The sequence below is a fragment of the Silurus aristotelis genome (assembly GCF_946808225.1).
Source record: "Silurus aristotelis genome assembly, chromosome: 27".
Taxonomy (NCBI): Eukaryota; Metazoa; Chordata; class Actinopteri; order Siluriformes; family Siluridae; genus Silurus; species Silurus aristotelis.
In genome coordinates, this window is record NC_139600.1 from 10,797,601 (window position 1) to 10,818,637 (window position 21,037).

The window sequence follows — 21,037 nt, forward strand, 5'->3', positions numbered from 1 at the left end:
TTTATTCGTTTCACTTCAGCTGCTAAATAATTCATAATAGGGCTTTAAGGGGTTAAACTGCTGCAATAATGCAGTTGCATGCATTTTGGGCAGAAAGTACATAGGTAACCACAAGTTAAAGGACATTTCCCTTTCACGAAATGTGAAAATGTAGAAACTTACACTTTTCTTTTTTTTTTTTTCTAAAGTAAATATTAGGACAGTCGAGCGGAAATGTTTAAATTATGTAGCAGTTAGAATGTAACCACAATCCATCTCTGCCAGTGGACAGTATGCAGTGGCCAGCAAAAGACTCCACTTTTGGCAATCTTGCTCGCGAGCATAGCCAGACATCAATTAATGATTGTCACAAACTTTGGGGGGTGATATTTGTAGACATTGTTAAATACTGTATTGGTGTGTCATCATAACATATAGTAAATATCCTTTCCCGAACCCAGGCATAAGCCTGAGTAGAAAAATTCACTGATGCACATCAGAATACATTCATAATGCTCAAAACGGGATCAGGAGGACGATCCTATACAAGGAGACACCTTTATATGACCACTGAGAAAACTGCACACCTTTGCACATATTACTAGCAGTACTAGAAGTAGCAAAAGCAGTCCTATAATGACCCTAATTACACAAGTTGGCCATGGTTTGCCTCATCTCATGAGAGAGGAAGAAAGCTCTGTTAATAAAGGAGCTATTGCAACATAAAAGTTTCACTAGGGAGCATTCCATGGGATAATAGACAACATAAGAATAATGCAGCATAAAATCAACAATAAAACCCAACAGCACTAAACAGTTACAGAGGGTAGAATAAGGCTAAAAAAAAGGTAAAATAAGCCTGATTTTCTTGCATGAGACTGCTGCTCCACATTGCATGAGACTGCTGTGTAAGTGGCGTTAGAGTAATCAATAATGAGATCTACATAAGAAATAAACAGAAATGTGTTATTTAGAATAGAAAAAAAACAACTTTACAACGCTAATAGCTTCTTTGGTTTGTCTCTGTGGGAATGCCCTTAAGGATTCTGTTTATAACCATTTTCTCTTCCACGAATGGTTTCAAACAGGAGAACCCTTTTAAAAAGCTAGAACTATTCCCCATCGAAACAATCCCCGGACAAATCATACTCGCTTGAAAAGAAAAGGGACATTAGGTCCAGAAAGGATCTTTGTACATCCCTCTGGGTGCCAGTGTTTATCTTAAGCAAGATAATTCTCTCTCTCTTTCTCATCAAAGCTCTGAGTTTCTTCAGCCTTATCTTGACCATTGTTAGAGCTTAGACAAACTTTACCTGTCACTGGCCAGACAAAAGTGACCGCATTCCACCAGAATGAGGTACTGATACCAGTAGGTATCACAGCTGCAGTAACTTAAGTCACGGCAGAACAAGTCTTAGGTATGCAAACACTGATAACGGCTACCCCGTTCATAGTGGGAGTAGAGTACACTTCTCAGGGGTTATGGTGGGAATCTTAACAAGCAAGGACTCCAAAAGCAGGCTTTACCCGCTGATGTATTTTCAAGTGCTGCAACACTCAACAAATACTCGGCCATGCAGGCAGATTGGATGGATTCATGGCCACATATGAGCAAGAGACCAGAAAGTAGTCATATTTTTACGTCCTTGAAGACTCTGGCCACAAGGGCTAAATAACCCAACTGGGGTTATGAAGTTGATTTGTTAAGGGCATTGACAGGAGCAAAGGTACTAAGGGCTTTAGATATGTTCTTTGGATGATTGAAGGTTAAACCTTTCTAATATACTGTAGAAACTGGCTTTTTTTGTATGTCGCTCTGGACAAGAGCGTTTGTTAAATGCTGTAAATGGAAGCATGACTAATGAAAAGCAATTTTATTTTTAATTGTGTCTGTAAATTTTAAAAGCAGCAAATCCGGGATGTGGCTGAGGACTGAAATGCAAACAACTGTGGACAAGCTCTGGTGGTGCCTTTTCAACATTTGTTTCATGGTTAATGTTCTCAAAAGTGTCTTAAATTATACACCCTACACTCCCATCAAGCACCTGAGAGGATTCTTTGGCTTATTCCTGTGGAGAAACCTTTAAAGTTTCTATGTAGAAGCTTTCAAGTGGATAAGACTCAAAATTTTAACCCTGTTATCCATCCAGAGTTCCTCTGAGTACTACTCTGAGTCAGTAAGTTTCTCTGAGAAACTACTTACTAAAAACTCTTTTAGTCCACCCTGCTATAGACTGGTTTCTCAGGGTATGATCTTTCCTTGTGGACAAAGTCGGCAGGGGAAGGCACTAGATCTACAAAACCTATACCAGAGTGAAGTGCTTAATGAAAGAGTTAGAAAAAATCCTACCGTACGTCAAAAGTTGTCCAGAGTAGTGTGTTGCTATTCGATTTGGAACTAAGATTTGTTTGGTTTGTCCAACAATTACAGTGGTATTGCACCATGCGCCTTCATTGCTGCAACAACTAATCAACGTGACAAATAAAAAGCAGCGAAAAATGTGTAGCAGCCATCTTGTGAGCGCGTGGATGAAATCAAATATAACGCTGACACTAATCTTTGCACTGGGGAATATTTTTTTGCCATTGTGGGAGCCTGGGACAAAGTGTTCGAAAGAGCTTAAATCCAAATTTTTGCCAAACCTGTCAACTTTCACAGCCATTGTGATGAACGTCATGCATTTTCCAAAGTGCCATTTATAGTCAAACATAAAATATACTCAGACATCTGTTTTCTGGATTACAGCTAAATCACTTTTATTCCCCTCACCGAATTCACGCGGTGCATTTTCAATGAGAGATTTTGCTCAAGCCTCGCCTTGCTCTAATCTGTCTCCATCTATATTCATCCGTACTTCAGTTGCTTCCCGTGTTTCATCTTCCCTCTGGCGTGTGTCTCTCGTGTCTGCTGCTCAGAGAGGTGTGCCCGGTTGAAGGAATGAGGCGGAGAGGTGAGACAGAGCGATGGCTGTTAGCTGTCCAATTTTACGCCTGGCTACTCTTCCTTTGTTTTGTGTTTCTCGTCGCATTTAAAAAAAATGCTCGATCAGTGGTACATTTGAGGTGAGAGAGAAAAGAATGAGATTTCTGAAATGCTGCACCACAATAGCGTAATTTAGAAAACCAAACTCTTACCTAATGGGTGTGTGTAAGTGTGTGTTTTAAAGTAACTCCACCCTGGATATTTATTTTGCAAAGAAATTCTGCACCAGTGGGAATCCATTTGTAGTTAAAGAAAGAGATGCAGCAGCACTTTAGCTTTTTCTTTTTCTTTTCAAATTGCTGACCTCTTTATAAGCTCACAATCAGGTCAGGATTCAAAGCAGGCTGATATTTCCAAAGACACCATTATACTAGTTAACTTGTAGATCAGTCTTAGCTGAACCAAGTGTCTGGGGCAGCTGCAATATGTGTGTGTGTGTAAATATATTATATATATATATATATATATATATATATATATATATATATATATATATATATATATATATATATATATATATATATATATATATATATAATGGTAATGGTAAAGAATCTATAGCGCTAGCTATGAACAATCTTGTAAATTCCACATATTGAGGGAGTAAATGAAAGAAGGATTAAAGGAATTAAGACATTTGTTAAAGGATGCTGAAATAAGTAGACCAGTCAAGTAGATCATTAAATCTTTAGAAAGATTTAAATATTCTTTAGAAATGTAAATATTAAATGTAAAACACACACTCGTACACATCTGTATTACCCAAATGGTGTCTAACAAATGTAAACTAATTAATTACATTTTTCCATTTATTTTATTTTATCCAAACAATTTCATTTATGTTCAGTTAATTGATTACTCGATGTAATCAACATAATAAAAAAGTGTATTGCGTTCATTTGATTTATTCTATTCCATTTTTTTTATAAAATATTATTTGATATATTATTTAACCAAGCAGGCATTTTATAAACAATTAAAAAAATGGCTCAAATGTTGATGATTACAAATGTTAATAATGATAAACTGCGTTAATAAATAACGACAAGCAATTTTATGTTTTGCATTTCTTTTCCCCTAATCATATTGGAATGAGGTACGGTACTGTACCGTAATTTTGTGTACCGTGCACCCCTAATATTTAAATAAATATATATATATATATATATATATATATATATATATATATATATATATATATATATATACAGTGAGGAAAATAAGTATTTGAACACCCTGCTATTTTGCAAGTTCTCCCACTTAGAAATCATGGAGGGGTCTGAAATTGTCATCGTAGGTGCATGTCCACTGTGAGAGACATAATCTAAAAAAAAAATCCAGAAATCACAATATATGATTTTTAAACTATTTATTTGTATGATACAGCTGCAAATAAGTATTTGAACACCTGTTTATCAGCTAGAATTCTGACCCTCAAAGACCTGTTAGTCTGCCTTTAAAATGTCCACCTCCACTACATTTATTATCCTAAATTAGATGCACCTGTTTGAGGTCGTTAGCTGCATAAAGACACCTGTTCACCCCATACAATCAGTAAGAATCCAACTACTAACATGGCCAAGACCAAAGAGCTGTCCAAAGACACTAGAGACAAAATTGTACACCTCCACAAGGCTGAAAAAGGGCTACGGGGAAATTGCCAAGCAGCTTGGTGAAAAAAGGTCCACTGTTGGAGCAATCATTAGAAAATGGAAGAAGCTAAACATGACTGTCAATCTCCCTCGGACTGGGGCGCCATGCAAGATCTCACCTCGTGGGGTCTCAATGATCTTAAGGAAGGTGAGAAATCAGCCCAGAACTACACGGGAGGAGCTGGTCAATGACCTGAAAAGAGCTGGGACCACCGTTTCCAAGGTTACTGTTGGTAATACACTAAGACGTCATGGTTTGAAATCATGCATGGCACAGAAGGTTCCCTTGCTTAAACCAGCACATGTCCAGGAACGTCTTAAGTTTGCCAATGACCATTTGGATGATCCAGAGGAGTCATAGGAGAAAGTAATGTGGTCAGATGAGACCAAAATAGAACTTTTGGGTCATAATTCCACTAAACGTGTTTGGAGGAAGAAGAATGATGAGTACCATCCCAAGAACACCATCCCTACTGTGAAGCATGGGGGTGGTAGCATCATGCTTTGGGGGTGTTTTTCTGCACATGGGACAGGGCGACTGCACTGTATTAAGGAGAGGATGACCGGGGCCATGTATTGCAAGATTTTGGGGAACAACCTCCTTCCCTCAGTTAGAGCATTGAAGATGGATCGAGGCTGGGTCTTCCAACATGACAATGACCCGAAGCACACAGCCAGGATAACCAAGGAGTGGCTCTGTAAGAAGCATATCAAGGTTCTGGCGTGGCCTAGCCAGTCTCCAGACCTAAACCCAATAGAGAATCTTTGGAGGGAGCTCAAACTCCGTGTTTCTCAGCGACAGGCAAGAAACCTGACTGATCTAGAGAAGATCTGTGTGGAGGAGTGGGCCAAAATCCCTCCTGCAGTGTGTGCAAACCTGGTGAAAAACTACAGGAAACGTTTGACCTCTGTAATTGCAAACAAAGGCTACTGTACCAAATATTAACATTGACTTTCTCAGGTTTTCAAATACTTATTTGCAGCTGTATCATACAAATAAATAGTTTAAAAATCATACATTGTGATTTCTGGATTTTATTTTTTAGATTATGTCTCTCACAGTGGACATGCACCTACGATGACAATTTCAGACCCCTCCATGATTTCTAAGTGGGAGAAATTGCAAAATAGCAGGGTGTTCAAATACTTATTTTCCTCACTGTATATATATATATATATATATATATATATATATATATATATATATATATATATATATATACACACACACACACACGCACACACACACACACACACACACACACACACAGGTAGACCCTGACTTATGATGGAAATGTGTTCTGATGACCCCATAATTTAGCAAAACAGTACAATTTATAGTACCATACTGTATTAACTATACAGTATATATGTATGTGGCAGCAGGCACGTAAATGAGTGGAGGGTAATGCGCAAGCTGCTAAATTTGCCAGCCAGGAAAAAACTATTTACTTTTTTATTTATTATTTTTACAATTCTGTCGTATCACAATAGTCATCGTAAGATAGAAAAATCAAAAGTCAAACCATCCTAACTCGAGGACCATCTGTATATAATAAATAAACAAGCTCTTTTACTTGTCTCCATCAGAGCTAATATCTGTTCACACCACAACATCACTAAACGCATCATTTTAATATACACATCATTTCAATATACAAATTTTTTTTATGCGCTTTAATGTGAAGGATAAACGTGTTCATTTTCCTGTATATAGTAATCCCTGAAGCGTTTTCTTCCTGCGTCTCAGTTTGCACACCTCAAGCAAGTGGCATTTTAATATCGTTCTGTGGGGAGTGTTTAGCTGTTATTTATGAAAAGCAGAATTAGAATGTATGCTGCACAACTTGACCTTTTTGAAAATGTCGTATTGGTGGTAAGACCTCTCCCGTACATGTGTACGATCATCGGCTACATGTCCTCCCGTCCTTCCATGGTCTGAACTCAGCGATGTAACGTAAACTGGTGTTTACGTTCGGAATCGAACACATCCTGCAGTCGAGGGTCTGCTAGTGCGTGTTTGACCTCGGGTCAGAGCAGTAATGGAGGAATTAAATTACCCATTAGAAGCTCGTTGTGAGCAGGCTCTTGCTCTGGCTCTGTCTAACACACACACATACACACACACACACACACACAGATCTCTGTGTCTCTATGAAGCTCTATGTCACATTTTGCTTGTGGTATTGAATGAGGGCATTGTTAAAGCACTGGTGCCTCTTTTGACCCCTTCTGGCCCATTTCTAGGGTTCACACACACTTGTCAATTCGTGTGTCTACCACAATCACTCTTGATGCACACCAGAACCCAGTGAGATTATTGGAGAAACACACACCCACACACACACACCCACACAAAAAAAAAAAATAAAAAAAAAAATAAATAAAAAATAAAAATATATATATATATATAGTTCACTTTTTTGTTATGTATATAATTCCATATATAATTCCACATGTGTTAATTCATAGTTTTGATGCCTTCAGTGTGAATCTACAATTTTCATAGTCATGAAAATAAAGAAAACTCTTGGAATGAGAAGGTGTGTCCAAACTTTTGGTCTGTACTATATATATATATATATATATATATACTGTATACACACACACACACACACACACACACACACACACACACACACACACACACACACACACACACACACACACACACACTATATATATATATATATATAAAATACATTATACATTTGTTTTTTTACATCTATACAGCCTCCAAGCTCATTCTCTGTTAAAAGGGAGTGGAGGGTCAAGGGGTGGTGAAAGTTACTGAAAACGATTTCTCAATTATATATATTTTTCCAGGATCTGCCTTTCTACCTCTAATTTAATTTAAAAAAAAAATTATTTTATTTCATTATCTCTCCAATTTCCACACTGCTCTGAAGCAGTTTGATAACATTTCAAGAGCTCTTTGGATAACTCAAAATTGTTGGATTCTTTTTTCTTTCTTTCAAATGATCTCTTGATAACTAGAAAGAAACAAAAATCATCGGCCACGGTTCACTTCCTGCTATCTGCCATCAGCTGCAAGCTGAACAGGAATTTGTCGAGTCTGTATACTCCTTTCTCTCTGCCTATGAAAAGCTCTTTGTCCGCGTCGCAGCTCAAACCTGCATTGTGCTCGAACTTAACAGGGATGCTGACCTCGATAGGTGGATGTCCTTGAGTGCAAATATTTCTGATTATGCACAGCTCATGGGTGACTCGAATCTTTTTTGTAATTTATAGAGGGTAGGAAGGGATCTGACTGATTGAAAATGCAGGCCATATTCAAGTTACCTTTTTTAAATATATATATATATATATATATATATATATATATATATATATATATATATATATATATATATATATATATATATATTTTCCACCCCGAAACCATCAGACGTCACCTGCACAATTTTCTCCTTCGCTGCGTTTTGGATGTAACTGCAAGGCAGGGAGTAAGAGGAGACACACTTCATAGAGAGAGAGAGTGAGAGAAGTGTCATTATGATAATGCCTGGCTTCAGTACACACACACACACAATTATGATGGAGTGCAGAAATAATTTAAAAGATACTTCACACACGAATTGCTGGTCTTTCAAAAATAGCTTCACATATTAAGGTGCAGTTTACATACACACACACACACACACACACACACACACACACATTAAAAGGTGTCGTTGCTGGGCTGGGTTATCGATCGTCTAAATCACTCAGCACTCTATGGTGCGAACGCTACAGTTTGTGTGTGTGTTTGTATGGTTTCTTTTTCCCTACTATAGATTTGTGCTGTCATAGATTTGTGCCAACAATCTATTTAAATTCCTCATTGCTCTATTCATTTCTTTTCTTGCACACATACTTATTTTATATCTCTTTATTACCTTTTCTCCACTCCCCCCCCCCCATCCCCTAATAAGGCTAATTAGAACAGGAGATGCAGCAGAAGTTTTGCAAGAATGTGAAACAGACCTCCAACTCCAAATCTGAATACATTATCGCTGAATTTTCCCCAGGCTTAGCCAGCAAGCATCTGTTTAATTGAACCCTGTAACATTTAACACTGGTATAATTTGACCACTTTGTGTAGCCTCACGCCTAGCCTCTACCTCTGACACACACACACACACACACACACACACACACACACACACACACACACACACACACACACACACACACAGACATGTGTGGGGGAAAAAAGCACACACACACATATTCTATACATGCATTGACACACACACACAATCGGTTCAACTCCATTTTTTAGAGTTCTTTTCTGCTTCATTGGTTTCTGACACTGACATTGGTTTCTTGGTATCTGTGTCACTATTTTGCACTCCCGCTTTTGTTGAGAGATTATGGACAGGTAACGTTGTCATTTTCTCTTCATACAGTACGAGAATGAAAACGACTCGGGTGATGGGGTTTTAATTGAAACTCGCCCAGAATCAATCCAGCTGGATGGGTGGCTTTATGACTTTATGTTGTTACCGTTCCATACGCGCCCTCTCGTACTTGCGGGCTGATAAAAGTCGTGACCTGTAACGTGACGGAAAATAACTGTGCCCTCGCTTAGACAAAACAGCGCGTTCCCAGACAAAATACAACATTTTTCCTCAATGTTTAATATTAGTCAGATAAGGATTCCGTCAGCGTTCCTTTCAATTTGATTTACTCTTCCATTGACTGACTGACGATTTCCTCTAAAATTCTTGACCTGTTTTTGGTGTTCCTAATAATACAATAGAGTTGTATAAAATCGAGCTGACCCAGTATTCCATCAAGCTTGGTTAACACAGATTTGGCCATACGAAATCATTAGATTAGACTTTATTTCTCACATCCGCATTGCAGCACGGTAAAATTCTTTCTTCACTTGCTCAGAAGCTGGGGTCAGAGCACAGGTCCAGCCATGAACCCCCTGGAACACAGAGGGTTAAGGGCCTTTTTTAAGGGCCCAAAAGTGGCTGTTTGGCAATAGGCTTGAACCCCTGCCCTTCCGATCAGTAACCCAGAGCCTTAACGCAACCACTGAGCTACCAAACTCAAGTTCAGGCTCTTGGGACAATATTATAGGTCTGTGCTATTACTTTTTAAATCATAATAATTATAATTTTTTCGTTAAACAACCAGAATAAGAGACAACAGGACAAATGTTTCAATGAAGTGCACTTTAATTAATTCAAAATCGAAGTATTTCCTAACTACCCTCATCATACTATCATACTAATGAACTTTCATGGATGATATGCACCTGTTCAAGTCTTCTAAATATAATGTAATGCAAAAGCCATCAAAGGGCTTTCTCTTACCAAAGACACTAACCAGATGTGTATAATATCTTTTCATGTGAGATATAAAGATGTTCCACCACACACTTTCTTAGAAAAGGGAATTGTTTAGTAGCTGAGTCACCTCTTACGCTGTAATATATATATTCCTGTTTGTTTCTAGCTTGCCATACGTTATTACATTATATTCGATACCATTTCTTTAGCCTTGTCAATTAGTTTTTACGGGCAACCAAAGCACAGGTCTGGGCAGCACATTAAAGCTTTCTCTTGCCAGGAGGGTGAGTTAATTACTTTATGATCTGTCCACTCCTGCAGTGTTGTGTTGTGTTTGGGCGTGAAGTACAAGTGTAGCCTCAGCTTGATGATTCGGTTATCGTCAAATGGAGTAATTTGTTGACCGGGTAGCTTGTGTACATGAGCTAGATGTGTAAGTACATTCGCTAGAGAAGCTTATTATTAGTAGTAATAGTATTATTATTATTATTATTATCATTAAAACCATATAAGAAAGAAGGTAATGGTGCTTTTATACTGGACGTATGTAGTTTACACAACAGTGAGTTTAGCACGAAGGGTTAAGGGCCTTTCTCAAGGGCCCTAAAAGTGGCAGCTTGGCGATACCAGGGCATTAGCCCCCAACTGATAGCTAAGCCAGTGCCTTAACCACTGAGCTACAACCTCCCCCAATGCGATCTATTGTCAGCAAATGTATTCTTGTTGCAAATAAGTAAGTATTAAGTTCAATCCACTAGTAAAAGATTGTTGCAGTACAATATTCAAGGGCCAACATATCTGCTAGGTTTTTTAATTTTTTAATTTAATTTTTTTTACGTATGACTGACCATAATCATATGCAGCCATGGCCAGTTTTTGTTCCTTTGCACACTAATTTCCTGGAGTCCATGTGTATATGTGGGAATGGCGAATACACTCGTGCCTGTACATTGCATACATCCTCTGTCACCCTGGTACCAATTTCCTTACATTAGAAGTAATGTGACGTTGAAGGCGAACAGGATGTATAGAACTCTGATGGAGGAAAAAGACCATGCCTTTAAATGCGATCAGACAACACATTCCCGGTCATTGTTGCGAACTGAGAACGCGCACCCCTTTACAAGTTCAAATAAAGGAAATGAAAGAATGAATGAACTGTCGGACATTTAAACCATTGCTACCCTCAACCTTAGCCAAGCATTTCCTGCAACACATACATGACACTAAAGGGCTTGCCCTGGTCTGCAAGCTTGGCTTTGTTTAAACAAGCGCTGTGTAATTAACTCCATGCAGAGTTCAACTTTCATTTAACCCTTAGAAACAGAGACGAAACCTAGGCGGGGATGCTTGGGGCACATGTCTGCGACGAGAAGCAGAAACTTAACTTATCCCGGGGCGCCAGGGATGCATTTCTCTAAGAATAAGCATGGACATAACTTACGCTTGGGTTCTGCAAACACACGTCTCTATCACCTTGTTAACAAAAAAAGGGGGAGGGTTAAAAGTGTAGTTAATATTAATATACATATATATATATATATATATATATATATATATATATATATATATATATATATATATATATATATATATATATATGAAAAATTACTATATGTGTGGAGCTTCGAATGTTCGGCAGGTACTCCAGCGTCCTACCATCTTCTAAAACCGTGGCAGGACATGGACTATCTATGCTATATTGTCTCTAGTGCGTAGGCTGTATTCCCACCACGCACCCAGTGTTCCCTGTGAAAGGCTCCAGCTTTATCACTTCTCTGACCAAGATAAAGCAGGTACTAAGATGAATGAGTGAATGTATTCATTAACAAAAAATGACATATGCAAATAGAACATGAGGCTTCGGTTTGTAGATGTCATTATAATGTCCAGTTTATCAATGCATCAGATCATGCTCATTAGTTCTCTTTCATTTTTCCTCTTAACGGCTCCCTGTGGATGATATAATTGAACTGAAGATGATGTAAAGCATATTTTTATTTTAAGACATCCAAAGCATTTGTCATTCCGGGATTGTGGGTGCTTTTGAAAAAAGCTGGTGTAGGTTTATACATCGGGAGCGTATTCCACATAGGATTCCACTTTTTATTTTGGTCTTTCAAAAACCCCCCAAAAGTTTTACAGGATCCGAACATGCTTACCCATTATTTTTATCATTCCCTTGCAGTTTCAGACACAAAGAAATGTCGAACGAAACTTTAATCAGTCTAGAAAGTTGTGTTCAGAATTAAAACAGATGAAAAGAAAATAAACTTCTGTTTTTTTACACTCACATCGAAGTGCCTCCGGTGTTCTGAACTTCAATAAATACATTTGTCTTCGCGAATTGACAGGGATGAGGAATATTTTTTTAAAATTTGCTCAGTATGTGTATGTTGTATATTTATTTCATAGCGGTCCAAAGTACAAACCTTCTACTGCATCTTTACATATTTCTAAATTTGATAATGTTCAAAGTATTTTCTGAACAACTTATAAAGTCCAAAAAAAACCCAGTTCCATAAAGATATGGTGTACATAATTTAGAGTGGAAGATCTTGAGTGGCCTGCTATAGAGCTCTGAACTCAAACCTATTAAACACATTTGGGATGAATGTGAATGCTGACTGCACCCCAGGCCTCTTCACATCACCTACATCAGTACCTGACATCACTAACACCGTTGTGGGTGAATAAGCACAAATCTCTAGAAGTACACTCCAAAATCTATTGGAACATCATCTCAAAAGAATGGAGGTTATTATAACAGCAACTCTTCTTTTGTGGCATGTTATTTGTTGAATCTACTAATGTTTATAATGAAGCTGCTTATATTATGGCTAGTGGTTTGGAATTTTCCACATTAGATCCGTTCTTTGGCCACACTTGCTCTCCCGTGCTTCGGCGCTACAGACGGCCATTTTGGCACGAGGCGGTTTTCAGTAATCAGGTCACGGCCTGTTTGATGAGGAAGACAATGCTCCAGTTCCAGTAACGTTCCCAGCACATTTTACGCCTGTCGGCGCACAAACTGCTAAATCATGATGTGACAGGATGGTGTGGTGACCTGCATGTGTGTGCGTGTGTTGGTCCACGCCCAGGACACAGCCTTTCACCCAGAATTAACACAGTGTGCCCGGATGAATGCCGTACTCATATCAGCTCGCGTTAGCATCCGTGTTAAGCAGCACCAGTCCATGGAGGCATTAGCGAGAAAGGAGACCATAAATAATTCAGTTGTCTGATCGGTCCATTTAAAGATACTTAGAACAGATGAGTGGAGAGGTGTTAACTACACACTGGGGGATTTACTGTCTCAATGAGTGAGTGTGTGTGTGTGTGTGTGTGTGTGTGTGTGTGTGAATGTATTTTAGAATTCATACTCGGATGAGATAGAGATCACCTAATTGTGGTTCTGTTCATCTGAATTGCTACAATAAGTTTGCTGGCCAAAATCTTAGTCCCTTATCAGCTGGCAAGCTCAGTGTTAGTCGACCATTTATTGGGAAGCTGCTATACTTGAGAGTGGAGCTTTGGCAGTCAAAGGATTCTTAATTGAAAATGTGATTAATGTTGCAACACTGAGACTGGAATGAGATGGTGCTGCTTGCTATAGTGTCAAAAGTGCAAGAATTGTGTCATGTTTTTGGAGCTTGTGTTTCAGCGTTAGATTTATGGGAATTTCCTCCCAATGTTATTTTCAAAGCAAAAAAAAGTAGTATGAGGTTTGACCTGGGCCTTGTACATGGACCACTGAGTTAGCATTGTTGATTGCTGCTTTTTTATTTGAAAAAAGTACATAAGCTCAAAGCAGGTTTATTAAATCACACTTTAATAATTTGGTTGTACGCAATTTATATTGTGGCTAAGGAATATTTGTTTTCATTTTATTTATTTGAGAAGTCACAACTATTGCAATATCATGAATATCTGCTTTTTGAAAATGTAACTACACAAGATAAAATACCATGAACGCAGTTATATGGTAAATAAAATAATAAACCAAGACTAATATCTAGACCTATCTAGTAAGAGCAACACTGTTCCAGTTATACCTAAGTAGCTTCCTAACATTTTATTTTGTTAAAAGAATGGCAATATACTTTTAAATTCATGTATATTTAATATCAATTATGAGGGGTTTTTTTATATTAAAAAAACCAAGGTGCTGTTAGCACTTTTTAAAAATATAAAAAGTGATTTTTTTTTTTATTAACAATAAAAAATAAACTTGTCATGTTGCTGCGAAATATTAAGCACAAAGTATAATTTAAAAACCAATGTTTTCAGCTTTACTTTCAAATATTACAAATATCTAGAGACTATAGAATATATATATATATATATATATATATATATATATATATCAATCAGAATCTGACCAATCAGAATTGAGAATTCAAAAGCCTAAATCATAGATACAAGCTTCCATAATATACAGTGCAGAATATAGACATTCCAAACAACAAATGAGTGTTTAATTATCTTCGACTCTATCAAGTTAAATTTATTAAATTAAGTTAAATTTCTAAATGTGTTATGCATGATCTAATGATTTTCTTCGAGGTTCTAAATTCTTTCTTAATGCTTTTTTTTTCTATTAAACCTTTTTTCAAGCTTACCCTTAATCTTTTTAACATGCTTGTAATCCTGTTTTAGAAATGGGCAGGTTTAATTAAAACAATTTTTCCCTATCAAGCTCATCTCTCTTTTTCTCGCTCCCAGACTTTGAATAAAAGAATAACGAGCTGGTTGATATTATTATATAATATAATGAATGATATTTATTCTATATATATATTAAATTATTTAAATGTTTTAATCTTTTTTTTTGTTTGTTTTGGATGGATGATGGTAAATGTGTATAGCTTCATTAAACTGACTTGCAAAGAAGAGTTTTTGAAGTTTTTTAATAAAATAATAAATATATACTATAGTAGATCACAGCATTTTGTAAATTTGAAGTAACCCATCATGCTTTTTTTTATCCTGCCATAGTTACATCAAATATTGTAAACTATCCATGAGAAAGTGAGTTTCTGTTATTACTTATGTTACACTAACTATGAACAGATGTTCCATCTAAAAGTTAATAAGACAAAATGTGCAGCTTGTCACTGATTAATTCCAGCGTTCTCCATCCTTCTCCAACTATTTGACACAGTTCTTCTATGAACAATGTGTGACTAATGATATCCAAGAATTCATTATGAGAAATTCAAGATGTTTTCGCTTACTTCTCATTTCCGTTATTAGAAAGTCACCTTTAAACCTCAACCTACAAACCTTTTCTGTATTTTTGGTGCAAGATTGTGCTAAAAACATTTTCAAATAAACTTTACTCCATTCCTTAACTTCTAAATTGTAATTTAGCAAGGCTGATATCTTTGAAATGAAACTGAAAGCTCTGCATGTGGAGTCGTAGTCGTTTAACAAAACCGGCTAATGAGTGTGACCATGGTGCTGGTCGTCTGTATAGAAACCCCAGCTTCAACTGTGTGCCTAAAGCAGCCCATTCATCATCCATCATGACTGCAGCTACAACGGATTTCGTCTTTGAATAATAAATCATGAGTGATGTGGATTCTGGACAGCCCGTCTGGCTTCAGCTAGACCCAGCTAGCTAAAAGAAATGAAGTAAGATGGATGTGCGGGTGCCATGCGACTGAAATCTCTTGTGGAGAGTTCTATTTTGTTGCATACGTTTTGCTAACGCAGATGATTTGGTTAAACTGTTTGCTGCCAGAGAACATTTGGAAAGTTGTGAAGTTTCTGAAAGAAAGAATTGAAGACTCAATTGAGCATCTGTGAACAATTATATCGAGAAGAAAGGGTTAATTACAAATGACGCACTGTTGCAAGGTTGCAGAAGTCTTGGCTCATATTTAGCACTAACCTCAGAGCATAGTTCATTGTTTCTTCACTTGGACTGTGCATGTGTGTGTGTGAGTGATAGAGAAAGAGAAGGCACAGGGCTGCTACAGGCTTTGTGCCTCAGAGTAAGCTAGTGCAGGCACACTAGCGACACAACATTCTGCCTCCGCTTAGCTGATGTAACTCAGCGGAAATCCGCTCCCCCCCCCCCCCTCCCGCAATTAGCTTATGCCTCTGTGCACCAGGCTCAGCTGTAAAACACACCGCTGTCATTATGCCATGCAAATTTTGGCAGGTCTTTATGACGAAATAACAGAACATGTTTTGCTCAACTCTCATTTGTAACTCATAACTACGAGTATGCTAAAGAGCTGAGTTTCAGGTTTCTTAAGTCCTGATTGAGGTGTGCTAGTACAGGAGAAGGCATTTATATAGTTGATAGACAATAGCTCTCATTCAAAAAAACCTCTCTATATATGTATGCGTGTACTGACTTATAAGTTTCGTGTTTGCTGTACGTTTTAGACTTTTCAGAAACACAGCTTTTTGTAGCAAGACTTTCCTAGCTGCCATTTTTCTTTTTCCTTTTTTTTTTTTTTTATAAAAGAATTTGAGTTAATGTTAAATTCATGTTGTAATTTTTCAGTGCTTTAAAGTAAATGAATCAGTTGAATTAGAGGCATTTAAATGATTTTTCTCATGAATTTTTACCCTACAGTACCAATGTTTAAAGTCTTCAGTGTCCAATTTTGGTGAACTTATACCCAAAGTAGATTCACATTACACTTCTTGGCAGACAGAAATGAAATCCAACATGGCCTTCCATTTTTATAGGCCATCTACCTCAGGTTTCGATGTGTTGTGCAATCTGGGATGCTTTTCAGCTGGGAGGTATTTTAGCATGCAGAATCTGGATGTTCCCCCCCACCACTATTCTGTATACGCTGTAAAGATTATTGTGTGTGAAAGTCCCAGGGGATGAAGCACTTTTTGAAATATGTTTGTGTTTAAATTAATATCTCAGAAAGCCAAGAATAAATTCCTTCACAATTTCACCCCCACTTCCTCCAGAAACCTACTGTTTTAGTTTTATTACCTAATAAGTGATTAATAATTCATGATGTCTGGATCACACCAGTAAATGTTCTGCGATTTCATTTTGCAGCATAAAATATATTTATTTGCATGCAAACAGTCTGTCCTGTCAGTCCTGAGTTACGTGACTGTCGATCAGCTGATATAAATCATTATTCTCCTGCAGTTCCAGGAGCTTTGCCTTTTATACTCTAATGAATCTGATTACATGGATGTGAGGAGGCAGAGACCGGAGCTGTTATTAGATCAGCATGCGCACAGCACAGCTGCAGGACACATGTTTTTATGTATGTTCTGTATTGCGGGTCTTTTTAAAAGGAACGACTCGTCCCACGTCATTGCTGGACTGATATCCCGAATCCAAAATCACCTTAGTGTTATCAGGGACTCATAAATTGGAGTTTGAGATATAAACTATATGGTGTAAGTGTGGAATCTTTGAAAGAAAAGCTTGAGGCTTCAGTGTGACCTCACTGTTATATTCATTGTGATGAGTGAACAGAAAAGTGTAACTCGCAAACTTGTCAAGTGTAGCCCAGGGCTGACTATTGAAAATAAGGAAATATAGAGGGATTAACAAAGGGAGAGAGATGCGAAGGACTTCGCTGAAAAGCAACCTTGGTAGGAACTGTGCTTAGGGTGCCCATTAGTGTCATCGTACTTTAAACTTTTAGCCTGAAATTTGCTACTACTTGCTAGTTTATTTTTTACCAAAGGATAAATGCCAATGCAGCTACTACAATTTTCTCCGCTAGACTAATGTTATATAAATCATATTATCATAAATCACGAGGCAAGTTAGCTAAATCATACTAGAAAGTTGGTTTTAGCTGGCATATTACTAAAAAGTAATTTAGCTATGTACGTTTTCATTTTTTTTAAAGGATAGAATAACTTTGAGCATTCTGAATTCTTAATCTGCAAACACACATTATTATTATTGTCTACAAATTACGAATTTGCATTTGGACTGACCGGTTGTTCCACCTTATGTGGTCCACCACATTCATGGACCTTTTGCCTTCTAAAGAGAATAATAGGAGCTGTTACCCTTAAATTTGCCAACCAGTATAAAGAACCTCAAATCTGTTAAACTCCTTGCACTTTACTTTAGCATATTAGAAAACAATGACTTTACCTTATGTAAAGATATATAAGATATAAACCTATTTTTAAGTAAAATATTGTGCTTTTCAATGTCAATTATTTAATATTCTTATTGAAAATAACTTGGTTTTAAATACTTTTTAAAATACTTCTACTTAATAATCTACTTTATTAGAATTTAATTATTTTTTCATATACTAGCAGGCTATATATATATATATATTTTTTTTTTAATTCACCCACTAGTAACAGAATTACTATTGTTCTTTTGGCATATCCAAACGTTAGCATACTTTAGCATGTATTTATGTACAGTATTTTGTTAAATTTTGATCTAAAATTGTACCCGTTTTATGAGCTGGAACCTAATTGAAATGTACATCATTATGTGTGTATGTGTTTGTCGAGTGACTCTGAGGTAAAAACTTTGTTGTTGCTTCATGTATCAATATGCCGCTAAGATCAAATTGTGCTCATTAGCAACCAATCGATTTCACAGTTGGAGAGAATACTGGAAATGTCTCAATGCTTGGCACAAGAAAGAAATCCCGCAGGTAACTTCTCTGTGTGTGTGTGTGTGTGTGTGTGTGGAAGTGTTTTCAGGTTGATGTGACAAAGATGATGTAAAATAATGGTTTGCATGCATTTGTGTGTGTGTGTGTGCATACTTAATTATTTAAGCTTCAGAAGAATTAATTATCATGAAATGGTCCACTTAGTATGGCTGAGGGTCTCATTACTCGCACTGTAATTAAATTCAACCTTTTCATGTTCAGGAAACCTTTGTGAAGTGTGTCTGAGAAGGAAACGAAATATATCCTGCAGTTAGTAAGAAAGTCAAAACGACACTGATCAGATGTGCAAGTACGTCTGAAAAAAAAGGCAAGAACACAAATGCATGAGATAGCTGAACAGGAGACCCTAACTCTAATAAGAGCAGGGACTCTAGTGGCTTTAAATCTGCCTCTTAAACACTCATTTAACCGGCACTCTGCCTCATACATTTATTATCACCTGCATATATATGTGCAGACATGGACGTCATCAAAGGCGTCTTACATATACAAGCCATCTGCCACATCTCACATACACTCACAATAACACCTCATCATAATGGCTGCCGCGGTGCGGTACGCAAAGTCTAATGGGGCATTTCAGGGTAAGAGCACAACCGAGCAAGCGAAAACCCTCACCATTATCATCATCATCATCATCGCCATCACTATCACCATCATCTGCAGCATTTTCAACACAACCACATTTTATTAATTTCCACAGTGTTGATGTACAGCAGTTATTTTTCAGCTCACCCTCGACTCCTTTTCTGATCGCTCAGTATGATGAATGAATAAATCGTCCATTATGTCAAGATCATATACACAAGGTTTGGTTTCTATAGTATATGACTGTAGTATATATTGTTTTCTCATATCCTAGCAATGTCAGAAAGCTGGGGTCAGTTATGATACAGTGCTCCTGGAGCGCAAAGTGGGCATTGTTGAAGGGCTCTAAAGTGGCAGCTCTGCGATACCGGGGCTTAAACCCGCGACCTTTCGATCAATAGCCACTGCGCAATCATTTCCCTAGTATGAAGCGTCAATTAATAGCATTAAAAAAAGTTTCGCTTCTCAGATCTCTTGGGATTTTCATATACAAGTTTCTAGGGTTTATGCAAAAATCAAAGCAAAATAAACAAAAAATAAACAGCTACTGAACTGCCACATTGAGAAGACTGCTTTAAGCTGACAGGAAGGCTATGATATTTAAATTGGTTTTCCACGGAGTCTTAAAAAGGCAAAAAAAAATTCTAAAAATAAAATCCTTAAAACGTCTTATATTCTTAAATAATTTAAAACAGGTCTTAATTTTTCGATGTCAATGTAACGCTAATGCTAATGCTCATTAAAATGCTCCCGCACTCGTCCAGATATCATTCTTTGTATCATAGCTACAAATGAGACTAACATGCAACAGCCAATTAGTTTTCTGTTATCGGCGCGAATCTCTCTTGGATTGTACCGCAGACGTAAACTGGATTAGATTTTTTTGCCAGTGTGTGTGTGTGTGTGTGTGTGTGTGTGTGTGTGTGTGTTTGATGATGTGATATAGGTCTGAAATTTCAATCTTAATGGTTTTATGGTCTTAAATTTGACTTGGTAAAACCTGCAGAAATCCTGTTAAAACAGCTGTTGTGTACAAAAGAAATCTATAATTCAAATGTCTTTATTCTAAAACAGCATCTTGAAATGCATGAGACAGACATGACATAGTAGTCCAAAATAAGTGTATTCATTATGTTGGGGTTTGTTTTGTGTATAATTCAATTACGTAAATGATACACTTAAAATGCTGTTTTGGGAAATTTACTCCACTTCACATCACAAAAGCACCGATTATGTTTGTACAACAGCAGTTTGTACAACAAATTAATAATTGGCAACTTAAAAAATTTTTTATTTAATTGCCACACCATCCAATACAAAATGTGCTAATGCCTCTCTTTTCTCTCTCTGTTCTCCTGCAGGGGATTGTAGGAAGTGGAATTTGGTTTGACCTTGATTGTGCTTGGAAGTTTACACACCTGTAGCACGATAGAACACACACACATATACAAGGTAAGAAGGACATCCTGTTGTTATGCTAAAGCTCTCATTCATCCACAGCAAAGCTCCCGCCCCTTTCCACAGACTGCATCTCATCTCTCTGTAATGAATTAGCTGTCAGTGATACTTCATCCCATCTTCACTTTGCCCTCCGAGGTGGTATTGCTCACATATATTCATATTTATGAATAATTACATATTCTATAGACAGACAGATGGGAAGCATTGGGATTATATGGCCGTATGACTTTTTCGGTAATTTTAGACCAGAGATCCTCACGATCACGTGCAGACTTGTATCTCCCTACCCAACCTCCCCCCTGCAGTGAGACATTTCTCGCTCAGTAACCCGCGACGACGCGTGTCTTCGCCTGGTAACCACGTGCAGTTTGTGTTTTCCTTTTTTTAATTTTTTTCCTTCATTCAAATGGTTTCGGC

At 37.3% G+C, this 21,037-nt stretch overlaps 1 protein-coding gene across 14 annotated transcripts in view; it reads left to right on the forward strand.

Moving 5' to 3' along the window:
- Nucleotides 1-21,037, forward strand: part of LOC310721244 (adhesion G protein-coupled receptor L3) — a 306,925-nt gene that overhangs the window by 24,105 nt on the left and 261,783 nt on the right. For all 14 annotated transcript variants that reach the window (XM_083532672.1, XM_083532676.1, XM_083532673.1 and 11 more), the window contains exon 2: nt 20,521-20,611. The gene's annotated coding sequence lies outside the window, so the exon portion shown is untranslated. The remainder of the gene's footprint in view (nt 1-20,520; nt 20,612-21,037) is intronic.